Source organism: Labeo rohita, chromosome 1, assembly GCF_022985175.1.
Source record: "Labeo rohita strain BAU-BD-2019 chromosome 1, IGBB_LRoh.1.0, whole genome shotgun sequence".
NCBI lineage: Eukaryota > Metazoa > Chordata > Actinopteri > Cypriniformes > Cyprinidae > Labeo > Labeo rohita.
In genome coordinates this window covers 12715918-12729245 of record NC_066869.1, presented here as the reverse complement: position 1 = coordinate 12729245, position 13328 = coordinate 12715918, and the positions used below count along the sequence as shown (strand labels likewise).

The 13328-nt window shown below is 43.4% G+C and overlaps 1 protein-coding gene across 1 annotated transcript in view; it reads left to right on the top strand.

The window, feature by feature from the left end:
• The window catches only part of LOC127162900 (complement C3), a 155804-nt gene that overhangs the window by 121100 nt on the left and 21376 nt on the right, over window positions 1-13328 (top strand). The window lies entirely within an intron of this gene.

Sequence of the window (13328 nt, the reverse complement as noted above, 5' to 3'; positions counted from 1 at the left end):
AAGTCCGGTGACGGTTCCCGCTGGTGCGGGACGGGGGGAGCCACAGAGACCGCGCTTGTGACAGAGCCCCCTGCGAGTGCCTCCTGGCACGAGGAGGCAGCCGACTCCGGGGTCTTCCCCTACCTCGGGGTCCTGGCCGATCTGGGTTAGCGGCGTGGAAGTCCGCGGTGAGGGAAGGATCCAGGATGTCTCTAGCGGGCACCCAGGACCGCTCCTCGGGTCCATAGTCCTCCCAGTCGACCAGGTATTGCAGGTGACCGCTCCGGCGTCGGGAGTCCAGTATGGCGCTGACTCGGTAGGCCTCCTCTCCGTCGATGATCAGGGGGGCAGGTCTCTGGGGAGCGGTCTCGTCTAGGATCTCCCCCCCCATCCGGGGGACCAGCGGGCTTTAACAGAGAGACATGGAACGTGGGTGAGATACGGTATTCAGGAGGTAACTCAAGTCTAAAAGATACAGGTGTGACCTGACGAATTATCTTAAATGGACCCACGTACCTGGGGCTAAGTTTCCTGCAGGGGAGTCGGAGGCGCAGGTCCCGGGTTGAGAGCCAGACCCATTGTCCGGGCTCGTAGGGAGGACTGGGTCGGCGTCGACGATCCGCCTGGGCCTGGGTGCAGCGGACAGCTCGCTGTAGGTGGACATGGGCCCGGTTCCAGGTTGCCTCGCTCTGTTGGAACCAGGAGTTGACCGCGGGTAACTCTGATGGCTCCCCTGACCAGGGAAACAAGGGGGGCTGAAAGCCTAGGATGCACTGGAAGGGTGTTAGATTGGTAGAGGGCTTGCGTATCGAGTTCTGGGCGTATTCGGCCCAGAACAAGAAACGACTCCAGTTCTCCTGATGATCATGGCAGTACGACCGTAGGAAACGGGTCAACTCCTGGTTCAGACGTTCGACCTGACCGTTGGCCTCCGGATGGTATCCTGAGGTCAGGCTGACATTGACTCCCAGCAGGTGGAAAAAGCTGGACCAGAGGCGTGAGCTGAACTGAGGCCCTCGGTCCAACACTATGTCCTCGGGGAGACCGTAGAACCGAAACACTGAATCACAGAGGGCCTCCGCCGTCTCCATGGCGGTAGGTAGCTTAGGAAGGGGGATGAGGCGGCAGCTCTTGGAGAATCTGTCGATCACCGAAAGAATGGTAGTGTAACCCTGGGAGGTCGGGAGGTCGGTGACAAAGTCCACAGCTATATGGGACCAGGGGCGTTTCGGAACTGGCAGGGGTTGCAGCAACCCGGCGGGAAGTTGGCGGGAAGCTTTGGTGGTGCTGCAGACTACGCAGTTCTTCACAAAGGTTACTGTGTCGGAGCGGAGCGACGGCCACCAGAAACGGTTATGTAGTAGGTCGACCGTGGCCTCGATTCCAGGGTGACCTGAGCTGGGAGTTGAGTGGACCACTGAGAGGACACGGGGGCGGAGCTCTGCGGGAACGTAGGTCCGATTTTCGGGGCAGTCTGTGGGTGGAGGGTCCCGGGCTTGGGCCTCCGTGATCTCGGTCATGATATCCCAGGTGACGGGCGCAACGAGGACGGAGGCGGGTAGGATAGTCTCAGGGGGTAGGGAGGTGTGGTCCGGTTCATGGATACGGGACAGGGCGTCTGCCTTGAGATTCTGGGTGCCAGGGCGGTAGTTAATGGTAAAGTGGAAACGGGTGAAGAACAGTGCCCATCTGGCCTGACGATGGTTGAGGACTTTGGCGGTGCGGAGGTACTCCAGGTTCTTGTGGTCGGTGAGGATGGTGAAAGGGTGTTGTGCTCCCTCCAGCCAGTGCCTCCACTCCTCCAGGGCTAGTTTTATAGCAAGAAGTTCCCGATTACCAACATCATAATTCTTCTCGGCTGAGCTGAGCTTGTGTGAAAAGAATGCACATGGGAAGGTCTTAGGGTTCTGTCCCTGTCTCTGTAAGAGTATGGCTCCCACTCCAGTGCTGGAGGCGTCGACCTCAACGATGAAGGGTAACTGGGGATCTGGGTGTTTGAGGATGGGTGCAGAGGTGAATCTCAAGCGAAGATCGTTAAAGGCGTGCATGGCCTCTGGTGACCAGGAGAGACGGGCATTACCCCTCCTCACCATGGACGTGAGGGGTCCCGCTACAGTACTGAAGTTGCGGATAAACCGACGATAGAAATTGGAGAACCCTAAGAAGCGTTGGAGTTCCTTCAGAGTCTTGGGACGGGGCCAGTTTCGTACCGCATTAACTTTGCTGTCATCCATGGCCACGCCCTGTGGGCTGATCACGTAACCCAGGAAGGAGATTTTTTCTTGATGAAACTGACACTTTCCTCCTTGGCATAGAGTTGATGCTGGATGAGTCGCTTGAGCACTGCTCTGACATGTCGAACATGTTCGGTGAAGGAGCTGGAGAAAATGAGAATGTCGTCAATATACACGATGACCCAGCGGTTCAACATGTCCCAAAACACCTCATTGACGAACGCCTGGAAATATGATGGACTATTGGCCAGGCCAAAGGGCATAACCCGGTACTCGTAGTGCCCTGACGTGGTGGAGAAAGCAGTTTTCCACTCGTCCCCCTCCCGGATGCGAATAAGGTTGTATGCCGAGCGGAGGTCCAGCTTAGTGTAGAACCTTGCGGACCGAAGCTGCTCCAGGGCCGAGGGAACGAGAGGGAGAGGATACCGGTACTTGACTGTGATCTCATTGAGAGAGCGGTAATCAATGCAGGGTCGCAAGCCGCCATCTTTCTTTTTCACAAAGAAGAAACCAGCTGAAGCAGGCGAGGTGGAGGGACGGATAAACCCCTTAGCTAGCTCCTCCTTGATATACTTCTCCATAGCCTCCGACTCCGGCTGTGAGAGTGGAAAGACGCGACCACGTGGTGGAGCCGCTCCAGGTATTAGCTCAATGGCGCAGTCTCCAGGTCGGTGGGGTGGTAGTTCGGTGGCCTTGACGGTGCTGAAGGCCTCGAGGAGATCATGATACTCAGGAGGTATGGTGCTGCACGGAGGAAGTGAGGCAGACCTGGGTGGTGTCGGTGGAGCTAGGGACATGCAATGCTGATGACAGTAGGGTGACCAGTGAGTGATGCGGCCTCCGGTCCAGGAGATGGTAGGTTCGTGGCGGTTGAGCCAGGGGTACCCCAGGATGAGCGGAGATTGTGGTGACGTGATGATGAAGAAGCAAATGGATTCTTGATGGTTGGGTTCTAGGCGTAGGGTGAGGTCCTTGGTGGTGTGGTCAACGCGGCCGGTTCCTAACGGCCTCCCGTCGAGGGCGGCCACTGCCACGGGGGAAGCACAAGAGACAACAGGCAACCGATTAGCTTCTACAAAATCCTTGTCAATGAAGTTGCCGGCAGTGCCGGAATCGATTAAAGCAGTGGTCTGGATGGATATGTTATCATAACGGAGTAACACAGGAATCTCACAGCGGTTCAAGCCAGATTTAAATACACTCACCGAGGTGGGGGGTCGTGGAGGTCGAGTGGGACAGGTGGCCCGAATGTGTCCTGGCTGTCCACAGTACAGGCAGAGGTTGTTACACAAACGCCGCTCTCTCTCCTCGGTGGTTAGCTTGGTAGTTCCTAGTTGCATGGGCTCGGGGGCAGAGGAGGCTGAAGGCTGAGGCTGGAAGGTTGGTGTGAAGGGACGACTGGGCTTGCGGGCGCGCATCACGTTGTCGACGCGGATGGATAGATCGATATATTGGTTCAGTGATAGGTTCTCGTCCCGGCAGGCCAGCTCCACTTGCAAGTCTGAGTTGAGCCCCTTGCGATAGTGAAGCTTAAGGGGACCATCGTTCCATCCACTTTGAGCTGCTAGCGTTCTAAAATCCAGTGCGTACTCGGCAGCTGTGCGACGTCCCTGACGCAGCGCAACGATCTGTTCGCCCGCCTCACTGCTCTCCGGAGTAGGCTGAAAGACCTCCTTAAAGCTTCTGAGGAAAGTGGCGAACGTGGGGTAAGTGGACTGTCCCAGATCCCATACCGCCGTAGCCCACTCTAGCGCCTTTCCGGTTAAAAGTGAGCAGACAAACGCTATCTTACTTTCATCCGTAGCGTACAAGTTCGGTTGCTGGTTGACGAACAAGGTGCACTGGAGCAGGAATCCCTTACATTTAGCGGGCGTTCCGTCGAACTTGTCCGGGAAAGCAAGCCGGGGGCTGGCGGTGACGGGCTGAACTACCGGGAGTTGAGCAGGTGGAGGAGGCGGAGATGCAACGGGTGGTGCGGCTACCTGTAATCCCTGTACCGCTCGGACCAGCTGTTCGGTCAGAGCAGTTAGTCGATCCAGTTGTTGCTGGTGCTGGGTTAACATGGTAGCTTGAGCGGACATCTCCGTCGCAAACTGGGAAGCTGTCGCTGGATCCGTAGGTGGCGAAGTTTTCTGTGATGAGGTAAGGGACGAATCGTGAGACGGTGGATCCATCTGCAACAACTTTATTAAATCGGACAACTTAAACAGGCGTTGGTCAACACTGGCAGACTGGTGTGGTGAAGACAAATCCAAAGGGGTCGTAATAGTCCGTGCAAAAGGTCGGGGCAGGCGGCGAGCAAAACACAATAGTCCGTGGGAATAGCAAAGGTCGATAAGGGGCGGGCAGCAAAGGTTCACACACAGCAAAACAGTCCAGTTGGCAACAAGTAGGCAGTCCGATAAAGAAACGCTCAGGATTGACGACATAACCGACAAAACTTCGCGGTGAGCGCGCCGGCAAAGCACGCTAAAATGGCCGCCGGGAAGGAAGTGACCCGGGAGACCCGGAACCGGAAGTGGGAGCCCCAGGCACGGGATTGTGGGAAATGTAGTGCTAAAAGTCCGGTGATGGTTCCCGCTGGTGACAGTAGGCACACCTCTGGGGGAGCCACAGATAAAATGTTACATACTTACATAATTGACCCCATAGGTCCCCATCTATTCTTATCTCCAAATCCTGCTCCCATCTACTTTTGGATTTGTCTGCATCATCTAAAGGTTGACTTGAGATCAGAGCTTCATAAATTCTAGAGATTGTTTTATGCAGTGGTTTATCAGAATAACAAATTTGCTCAATTCCTGTCAAATCAGGTAACTTGGGAAAACTTTTTAATTTGACCCCTAAACAATCTTGTAATTGCAGATAACTAAAAAATTCTTTATTACTTAAATTATATTTTTCCTTTAACTGTTCAAATGACATTAAAATGCCATCATCAAAGCAATGCTCCAAATGTGTGATTCCCTTCTCGAACCAGATCCTAAAATTTTTGTTTTGATGACACATTGGGAGCATTCTGTTTCCCCATAAAGGTGTTTTAGGAGAAAGAAAATTAGTTTGTGAGAAAATGAGTTTTTCGATGCCAAATAAATGATCTTATCAATCCATTAAGAGTAGTGAAAAAGGATTTAGGGATGGAAATTGGTAGAGATTGAAACATGTATAAAAATTTGGGCAAAACGTTCATTTTAACTGCATTTATTCTACCAAGTAATGATCCATCCAATTAGTTAAATCTTTACCCACTTTTTCTAAGAGACTGGCCAAATTAAGTTTATAAAGATTCTTTAAATTACCATCTACTTGTATACCTAAATATTTAATACCACTGGGTAAGCACTTAAAAGAGAAACCATCCAGTGCAGTACAGTCAAACCCTGACAATGGTAAAATTTTGCTTTTATCAATATTTACTTTATACCCAGAGAAAGTGCTATACAATTGTAACATATTCTGTAAACTAAACAAAGACTCTTTCGGATTAGTAAGAAATAAAAGAATATCATCGGCAAATAATGTTATTTTATGGCTCTCAGGGCCAATTTCAAAACCTTTTATTTTAGGATTGGATCTGATAACCTCAGCTAGAGGTTCAATAGCCAGGGCAAAGAGAGCTGGGCTTAGGGGGCATCCTTGTCTACATCCTCTATACAATGGGAATGAAGCAGAAATAATTCCATTTGTAACAATTTTTGCCTTAGGTCATTTATAAAGTGATTGAATAAGGTCAATATATGCTGGTCCGAATCCAAATCTTGTTAATACCTCAAAAAGGTATGGCCATTCGACCCGATCGAATGCCTTTTCAGCATCGAGAGAAACAGCAACTCCGGGTATATGTTTTTCATTAGCTATATGGATAATGTTAAAAAGCCTCCTCAGATTGTTTGAAGAAAGTCTCCCAATTACAAAACCAGTCTGATCTGGATTAATCAGCAATGGAATACGAGTTTCTAATCTCTTGGACATCATTTTGGTAACTAATTTATAATCCACATTAAGGAGTGAAATTGGTCTGTAGGAGCCGCATTTTAACGGATCCTTACCTTTCTTATAAATAACTGAAATTATTGCATTAGAGAAAGACTCTGGAAAACATTTATCCGCTCTAGATTGTTCAAGCACTTCCATCAAATATGGGACAAGCAAATCTTTAAATTCTTTATAAAATTCAGATGGAAACCCATCTTCACCTGGGGATTTGTTATTAGGCAATAGATGAATGGCTTCAATTAACTCAGGGGCCGAGAAAGGTCGATCCAAACTATTCCTATCTTCTTCTGAAAGACATGGCAGATGAACTGAGGACAAGAAAGCATCCATTTGTGAATGATCTGTACCTGTCTGAGAAGTATATAATTCAGTCTAGTACTGCTTAAATGCATCGTTAATCTCTGTAGGATTGTATGTTTCTTCATTTCCTGTATTTATAGCATTTATCGTTCGTTTTTGGTCATCTCGTTTTAATTGCCAGGACAAAACTTTATGCGCTTTCTCACCAAGTTCGTAATAACGCTGTTTAGAACTAATAATAGCCCTCTCTGCCTGGTAAGTATTCATATTATTATACTCCAATTTTTTATTAAGTAATTCCTTGTAAACATCCTTCGACTGAGCCCTGTGATATATTTTTTTTCCAGTGCTGAAATTTCTGATTCTAGCCTATTCAATTTAGAGATTTTTATTTTTTTTAAACTATTAGTATAAGAAATGCATTGACCCCTAAGATAAGCCTTTAGAGTGTCCCATAATATAAAACTGTTAGTACAAGAAGGTTTATTAGTAGAAGTAAAAATACACAGTAAAATCCACAGAGTAAAATTAACTCTATTCAGAGAACATTTGGTCCCTCTCTAAATAGAGTTAAATTAACACTGAATCAGAGTTAAAGTTAAAGAGATAATTAAGTGATCAATTAAAAGGTGATTGAGCATTAGTGATGAACACCTGCTGTTAACAAGCAGAATCACTGAAGAAAAGAGAAACACAAGAACTACAACTGATTTCAGCCACAGATTAAATCAACTGAAATAAAATAAGTGATTAAATCCCTCGAGATCTCAGCAGATGATGATTAAACAACTCCACAAACAGCTTCACTCATTATTAACCAGACTGACTTTATTTCTGTCACACGTCTACAGAAGCTCTTATTGAGATTTACAGAGGATCAAAAGTTGATGTTTTAGTGGTTAAAATGACACTACCATCATGGAGATCAGCATTTGCTTTAGTTTAGCTCTTGACCCTTCAGTTTCTGGGTTAGATCTCTGTTTAACTGTACATGTGATGTTGTAAAACAGAGTGGTCAATGCTTTACATTAAACACATTTTAATTGACTTTTTATGTTGAGATGTTTATTGTGAGATGATTTGATTACATCCGGGGTAACGTTTTCTCAATTTATGCATTTAGATAACCATAACCAACCCCATGAAACTTCAGCAGTGAAAGCAAACAAAGAAAAAACTACAGTGTAATAATAATTATTTTAGGTTCATGTAAAACATAAGTAAACACCACTATTCCTTAAAGACACACAGACATCAAGTACCAGCATATGAATCTCAACAATGGTGACAATCAACAAAATGCTTCATGCTGCAATGCATGCTGGGTAACAACACAGTAAAAACTCCCATCATACACTGCAGTATGAATAATTGTTGTCACCACTGTTGAGGATCATATGATATGTGTTCATGTCTAAAATACTGAGCAGATGCACCTCTTTTTTTCAAAATTGAAGCTTTATGGTTGTGATTGTTTAATAGGACCTTTTTTCAGCAATATGCCCATCAATAAACCAAAGAGAAAGATCACTTTATAATGTTCGCACAAATGAGCTATAAGCAGAAAGTGTAAAATAATCTGCTGCTTCAAACGTTTGATTCAGCAATACGTGCATGTTTGCTGTGAAACAAAATTACAATTGCTTAGAAGCAAAATCATTGTAAGTTATTAAAAGGGTCAAGAGACAAACTAAAGCAAACCTTGACCACAATTATGGTGGCATTATGTTTTTTTTTTTTTATTGTTTTTTTTTTTTTTTTTATTATTATTATTACAGTTAAGCCAGTCTGCTTAGTAATGACTGAAGCTGGTGATGCTGTTTGTGGAGTTGTTTAATCAGATTTTGAGAGATTTAAGCCTGGTTTCACAGACAGGGCTTAGACTAAGCCAGGATTAGGCCATAGTTCAATTAGGACATTTATGTAATTTTTATAAACGTGCCTTAGAAACAAACATTACTAGTGTGCGTCTTAAGACAAAACAAAGGCATTGATATATTTTAAGATCAGTCAGTGCAAGTTTCTTTCAGTTGAAACAGCTCAGACTTACAATTTAGTGCAGGACTAGGCTTAAGCCTTGTCTGTGAAACCGGGGGGATGATGTCTTTTATTTCAGTTGATTTAATCTGTGGCTGAAATCAGTTGTAGTTCTTGTGTTTCTCTTTTCTTCAGTGATTCTGCTTGTTAACAGCAGGTGTTCATCACTAATGCTCAATCACCTTTTAATTGATCACTTAATTATCTCTTTAACTTTAACTCTGATTCAGTGTTAATTTAACTCTATTTAGAGAGGGACCAAATGTTCTCTGAATAGAGTTAATTTTACTCTGTGAATTTTACTGTGTATCAATTTGTTCTCTTATAAATTTGCGGAATTCAGATTGTTTAAGAAGGATGGGATTTAGTCTCCACCTGTAAGTCCCTCGTGTTTCTCTGGAATGGACAATGACATTACCAAGGGAGAATGGTCGCTCAATAAGCGAGGGAGATATTCAATATCCAACACACGATACAGAAATTGGGTAGATAACAAAAAATAATCTATACGAGTATGCGTATCATGAGGATGTGAATAAAAAGAGTAGCCTCTATCTTGTGGATGTTTCTGCCTCCAAACATCAGTAAGATTTAAATCTTTCATAAAAGCATTGGTGGATTTAGCAGCTTTAGAAAGAGACACTGGTTTAGTTGAAGATCTATCAAGTACACTGTCTAGACAAAAATTAAAGTCTCCACCAACCAACACTGAGCCTGATGATTGAGCAATTTGGAGCATAACATTTTGCATAAACAAATGAGCATCAATATTTGGAGCGTATATATTCAACATCATCCACTGTTCAGAATACATTTGCCCTTGTAACTGTGTAACGATTTTGTAACTGTGAAAGGGATATTTTTATTGACCAATATAGCAGTTCCCCTTGACTTAGAGTTAAACGAGGATGCAAACACCTGGCCACCCATTCCCTTTTTAATTTTTGATGCTCAGAGTCTGTTAAATGCATTTCCTGCAGGAAAACTATTTCTGCCCCCAGTTTTTTAAGGTACATATAGACTCTTTGGGGCTATGTAGACCCTTTACATTAAATGTCACAAATTTCAAAGGTTTTATCATGTAAAATCTATAATATCCAATTTATCAAATAGAATACCCTCATAGCAAATTAACATTAAACAGATCAATCCAATATTACCACATATTTGAGATATTAAGATGTATCTCTCAGAAAAACAGACAACCAAAAGAAGAAAAAACACACCTGAACACAAATATCCGAACATAGCTGCTGAACCAGAACTATACAGCAGCAAAGGGAAAAAAAATTCCATTGAGAAACGATTTTTCTTAAGCAAAAATAAAAGGTCAAACCACGAGCTCTCCTTGATGTAAACACTGATAGAGGAGACAATTATTTATAAATACTAATCCCCCAAACCAACTGGTATCAATTTCAGGACTTATCAAGTTCAGTCATTTGCAAAAAAAAGTACGTTCATAACAGTCTTTAGTCAATAAAACCGGTAAAGTGTCTCATATTGAAGCACAAAAGTACAGACACTCATCACATTTCCTCGAGGAATGTGAGGGAAGCAAACCAAGGTACCCAAATAAGAAAATGGGAGAAAATGAAATCACGAGCATTCACATGGTGGACCTCCCACTCAGTCAATAAAGTCACTCACCCGGTCCATTCTAACAAAAATTCACTGGATCGGGACAATCTGGGATATATATGAGACCGTACCGGTCTCAAATGACTCAGACGCGCCTAGCAACATCTCTGTCACATTCCGACAGGTACTTAAAAGCTTCGTCCGGCGTGTGACAAAAACGTGCTCCACCATCCTCCGAGAAAATCCGAATGCGGGCGGGATAAACAAGTTGACATTTGACGTTCTTCTCCTTTAATGCCTTGAGCGCGGGAATCATTCCTCTTCTACGGCTCATCACCTCCGATGAAATATCCGGGAAAAAACTGACTCTCTTCCCTTCAACGGAAATTGGGGCTTTATCTCGGGCGATTCGTAGGATGCTTTCACGGTCCTGGAACTTCAAAAATCGGATTAGGATGGGTCGCGGGGCCCTCCCCGGGATCCGCGTTGCCGGGACTCTGTGGGCGCGCTCGATGACAAGCGAAGCGCCGAAATTCTCTTCACCCAGGACGCTCGGTATCCATGTCTTGAAGAATTCGACCGGGTCTCGACCTTCAAATCCCTCGTTCAGTCCGATCAAGCGGATGTCATTTCGCCTGTTGTAATTTTCTATATATTCCAGTTTGCTTTTAAGAACCTCGTTGTCTTTTTTAAGGAGATTGAGGCTCTGCTCGTTTCCCGAGATAGCATCTTCCACATCGCTGATTCTCTGCTCTGCCGTAACAATCCGGCCTTGCATAGACGAGACAGACACTGTAAGGGTATCAATTGAGCCCTGGATAGAGTTCCTTAAATCCGACATTTGAGAGATCAGCTCCTGCTTAACACTCCCAATAATCTCGCGAAACTCTTTCATCGCCGCGGCAAGCCCCCCGCAGAATTTTCCCCTTCGGCGACGTTCCCCTCAGCGCCATTTTGAGGGATCTTTGTCTCGGTGGTGTCGGTGGCTCTATGCTCATCTTTCTTGGTTTTTGGTCGAAGCTCCATTGTTTCCCGATGCTCACCAGTACCCAGTGACAATTTGCCAATGTTTGGGGAATGTTTCAGTGATTATTTGTAATGATATTACACGATTTCTGGAGAGCTCTCTTGGTTACGTGTTACTACTTCGGACGCATCACGTGACTCCTCCATACGCTGATTCTTGATGTCTAATTGATTCAGTAATTTAATTTTTTAATTTTTTTTTTTTAATATTTTCTCTGTTAATTCATAAAAATATGATAGTGGTTTTATTCAGCTTTAATCTCACATTGCAGTAATTTCAAATGCCCAACACACTTGTGAGAAATTCATTGTATAACCTTGCAATTATTACAGTCACCACTGTTCTAATTCAGCAGTTCTTAGCTTTTGTTGTCTCAAACAACATGTTTTCACACAATGTTTCTAATTAGCGATCACTGATCACAACAATGGTGGTTTGTTGAAATTAATTTTTTTCAACATTATTGGAGCAAAAGTTATATTAATTCATTAACTTACTGACAAATTAACTACATCATTCAAATGCCCAAACACTTTGAAATTCATTGTATGGTTGCTTTACAGTCACCACTGTCATCTAATCAAGTTCTTTGTTTTGTTGTCTCAAACAACCACACAATGTAAAAAAAAAAAAAAAAAAAAAAATCTAATGTTAAAGTACAAAAGTCAAGAGCCCAACTAAAGCTCACTGATCACCAATGGTGGTTTTTGAAATTATTTTTTTTTTTTTCAAATTATTGGACAAAAGTTAGTCTGCCAACGGTGACAAATTAACTACTTTTAACATTTTTCAATGGTTGTAATGGTATAATAAAACTTGTTCTGGCCCACACTGTAAAAAAAATTATATAAAAATAAAGAAAAATGGCAGCTCATTACCTGGACTTTGTAATATACAGTCTGCCAATTGAATTTTTTCTGTTGTAATGGTTTATTTTTACTTCATACTTCATGTAAACATTCTTAATGCACTTTTAAGAATGTTTACATGAAGTAAAAAATAAACCATGTTCAATTTATATATTGTGCTGGATTTATTTGCTTTATATATATATATATATATATATATATATATATATATATATACACCATTACAACAGAAAAAGGGTCAAACACCAGCAAACAGTTACAGTACAGGCAAGACAGAAGAATAATCCAGGGACAGGCAAGGTTTATTCGGTGGCAAACATAATCCAGGGGAGAGGCAAACTGGTAATCCAAACATACAGACAATAGTGCAAATGAGGGGCAAACAGGGTCCGAAATGGCAAGACAATGGGCATTCCAAGAAAGGCGATAAATTCAGGGCAGGCAGCCGACAAACAAGATGAGATAAACCAAGGATCTAGACACGGGAAAACAGACTAAGAACAAGACTTAACTAGACTAGGAAACTAGGAAATGCTCTGTAAAGTAGCCATCACTAGGAGAGTGATAAATGCTATACAACACTGCCCTGAGTTATGGTTGGGGCCTCGTATTTATAAAGTGTGTGATTGGATGCAGCTGTGTGCGTAATCAGTTAAGTGGAGCATGGGAAATGTAGTCCAGGTGTGACATGTAGCAGTCAGTATAGTGTGAGAGTCAATGTAATAGAAATTTGATCTCTGGTAGCGGGCAGACCGAAGACCATGGACAGGATTTGTGACAGTTTAATTCTGAAATCATTGCCTGATCATGTAAATGAACTAGTAAATTAAGCCAGTTAATTGAAACAAATTGTCTGCAAGAACCAGTCTGTGGAAAATAATCAGATTTCCCCATTGCCTGAGGTTCTGGATTACAGGTAATAATGTTTAGTTTCTTGCACAGACCGATCATTTTGCTTCATAAGACCTCAATATATTGCCAGGAGCCACATACATAATCCTTTTGTTCCTTGATATGTTTTTTTTTATTTTTTTTTATTCTCAAATACAGGTAGCCACTGACTTGCATTTTATGAATCAGCTAAAAATCCTCTGTACTGTTCTAATGAAGAAAAAAAAAAAATCAGTTACATCTTGGATAGACTGATGGTCAATAAGTTAAAAGCAAATTTTCATTTTTGGGTAAATTACGTCTATTTGAAAAACACTTTGCAATAATTTTACAGTCTGTACATTCTCACACTCCACCAGGAGGTTGAAAATGAAAAGTCAAATAACAGCAACAACAACAACAACATAAAATAAA